Below are 3,497 nucleotides of genomic sequence, written 5' to 3' on the forward strand. Positions count from 1 at the left end.
AGACCAAGGTGTACGTACGCCGCCATATGTATATAAAAGGGAATACAAAATATGGGACAAGAACGCAAAACATCCAGACAGCTAGATGATACAAAAAAGAGACAACAAAACATCCAGACAGATGATACAAAGAAAGGACAAGAAAAACACGGACGGGTCATTCGAAGTTTTCTTTCCTCAGTCGAGTTCCAGCTGGTTATACTCAAGATTGCTCCAATCTGGCCAGCCCCAAGGAAAAACTAAGCTAAGTGCATTAAATTCCTTGGAAGAAAGCAGCGAAACTATACGATAACAAGGGCGGGAAAAAAAACGGAGAAATGGTATACAAATGCAAATAACAGGATATAACAACAGATGTCTTTCGACTGTCTGGATGTTTTGCGTTCTTGTCCCATTTTTTGTATTCCTTTATATATATACACGACGGGCTTCTTCCAGTTTCCGTCTACCAAATCCACCCACAAGGCTTTGTTAGTCAGTGGCTGTAATAGAAGATGCTTGCCCAAGGTGCCATGTAGTGGGGCTGAACCCGGAATCATGTTGCTGGGAAGCAAGCTTCTTACCACACAGCCACGCCTGCGCCTTTTTCTTATATATGGAACGTTTCACGATTTTGCTTGTCATCCTTGCGCAGGGACTTTGCTAATCTCCTCCGTACCGCTCCAATTTTAGCAGATGTATTGCCGAAGCAACACTTCTTTATTTTTAATAGTCAATCGGTTAAATTCTTAGCCAGTTAACTTATCGATTATTTTATTAATCGTTCGGCTAATCAATCAATCAGCTGGGTTTGCTAAAGCCCTGTCGTCACCATTCGTTACCTCATCCATGACATACCCTCTCTACTCCAGCTCTGCTTCGTCGTTTTGATTCTGCACTTATTCCAATTATTAGAAATAATTATTAATAGGCACAGGAGTGGCTGTGTCGTGAGAAGTTTGCTTTCCAACCACATGGTTCCGGGTTCAGTTGCACTGCGTGACACCTTGGGCAAGTGTCTTCTCCTATAGCCTCGAGCTGACCAAAGCCTTTTGAACGGATTTGGTAGATGGAAACTGAAAGAAGCCCATCGTTATGTGTGTGTTTGTGTGTGTGTGTGTGTGTGTGCGCGTGCATGTTTATGTTTTTTCCCTTACCACCGCTTAACAACATCTCTCGCTTTCTCTCTCTCTCTCACACACACACACACACACACACACACACACACACACACACACACACACACACAAACAAACACACACACTACGACGTAAAGTGTGACTGGAGAATTCAAACAATCAACCAATCAACATTTATATCGCCCATTGTTATAAGTGCGATATTTTTTCTCTCTCATAGTGTGTGTAGCGTTCCTTTACTCATTGCCTGCCATCAAGCCTCGTATACGCACTCATCTTGCACCATTTTTTTTACTCTCTCTGTTATTCTCCCTCTCCTCCTCTCTCTCCCTCTCCCTCCACCCTCTCTCTCCCGCTTTCTCTTTCTGTCTATGCGACGTAAATCATGACCAGAGAAATCTATCAACCAATCAGCATTTAGAAAGTAGATCTTTTATGAAGAGATTTAAAAAAAAAACATTCCCTTAAAATAACATATGAACTATAAAACATGCATCAAAGCTTGGAGTACTTATCTGTGGAGTACTCAACCACTCGCACATTAATTTCATGAGGAGGATGTTCCATTGATCGGATTAGCTGGAACCTTCGTCGTCGCAACCGACGGAGTACCAGTACCAGGAGTACTAATTAGGAAAAGGGTTGAAATTTAAATGCTAAGGAAGGATCCACAACAGGGAATACCAAAGAGGGTTGGGAGGGGGGAGGAGTGGAAAGTATTGGTGATGAGGCATCGGGGTATACCCTGAGGGTATGAAGTGAGTCGGAGTGAATGGTTGAAGAGGAGGTGGGATGGTGGAGGTTACAAGAGTGTATGGGAGAGTGAGAGGGGTAATGGGTGAGGGGTGAATATAATGAATGAAGAACAAATGCTGAGGAATGATAAGTGGGGGGGAGTAAGGAAGAGTAGGTGACAACTGCAAGAGATTGGATAGGTTGCAAAAGGAAGATGTAGCGAATGGTGGATAAGGAGAATGTGATTGAAAAGTAGTTTTTCTTCACTTCCCCTTGATAACAACATCTAGGAGGGCATCCATGTTGTAGTCACAACAATCCTTCAAGAATTCGGACGGTTCCTTTCACCACTGGAACCTGGAGTGTTCGAACTCTTCAAAACCAAAGAAATATTGACAGAATAAAACGTCGAAATGCCCTCATTACCCAATAAATTGCAACATTCACAGTTGACATCGTTACGTTGACCGAAAACCTGAAAAACCAGACGAGAAGATGAAAGTCAAGTGGCAGAAACTGGTCTCAATTAGTCTTTTCTTCTGAACACAGAAATGTCAAGAGAGAATCTATGTGTATGGAGAGGGTGTTGATGTAATATCGAAGATGGTGAAAGATGGTGAACTCGAGGTGTGTCATACCAACGGAAAAGATTATCAAAATGAGGATGTCTCCCTCGATAGGGACATTATCTGACGTCATCGGTGCACCATTTATCTTTTATCTTTTACTTGAACTGACACAATATATACATACATACACATAAATACGTACATACATATACACACACGCAAATATATATATATACATACATATCTATCTATCTCTCTCTCTCTCTCTCTCTATATATATATATATATATATATATATATATTCTAATTTCGTATATCTATACACTATCAAAACTCTATGATAGCTTGCTTGCATGCTTGCGAGTGTGGTTGTCTGTAATCTAATACAGCCAAATATATATATATACATATATATAAAGAGAGAGAGAGAGAGAGAGAGAGAGAGAAAGAGAGACCCTGCTGAAAGGGTAACTACCACCGAGACCAAACAGTCGCACAGGCCCATAGTCTCCAGGAGTCATTCACGTGTCACATTAACAGCTCACGTCAAACCTGCTTCACTTCCATGAATTGGAACTTTGAAAATATTTCCCATTTGAACATAATAATCTTGTCTCCCCTTCAACATCGCAACGACAAAGAGGTTCTGCAGCGAGACTGTTTACCTTCAACATCGGGTCAACAAATTTGTATCTCGTCTCCTCTAATCTAGAACAGAACACGAAATCTTCAGTGTTGCTGACCACACAATTCGTGAGAGATAGGAGATAGATGAAAGATGATTGGTGATAGATGATAGATGATAGATGATGAATGAGAAATGATTATTTGTTCATCCGTCGTTGTCTACAATGATCAATGACATCACATGGCAGAAAAAGACGAGACGATTGGCGGTGAGCTGGCAGAAACGTTAGCACGCCGGGCGAAATGCTTAGCGGTATTTCGTCTTCCGCTACGTTCTGAGTTCAAATTCCGCCGAGGTCGACTTTGCCATTCATCCTTTCGGGGTCGATTAAATAAGTACCAGTTACGCACTGGGGTCGATATAATCGACTTAATCCGTTTGTCTGTC

General features: G+C 41.6%; 1 non-coding gene across 1 annotated transcript; it reads right to left on the minus strand.

The window, feature by feature from the left end:
• Nucleotides 1–589: 589 nt before the first annotated feature.
• LOC128250111 (U6 spliceosomal RNA) lies at nt 590–695 on the minus strand. Its single transcript, XR_008266236.1, has one exon. It is a non-coding gene; the product is annotated as a U6 spliceosomal RNA (small nuclear RNA).
• Between the last annotated feature and the right edge of the window lie 2,802 nt (nt 696–3,497).

The sequence above is a fragment of the Octopus bimaculoides genome, chromosome 1 (assembly GCF_001194135.2).
Source record: "Octopus bimaculoides isolate UCB-OBI-ISO-001 chromosome 1, ASM119413v2, whole genome shotgun sequence".
NCBI lineage: Eukaryota > Metazoa > Mollusca > Cephalopoda > Octopoda > Octopodidae > Octopus > Octopus bimaculoides.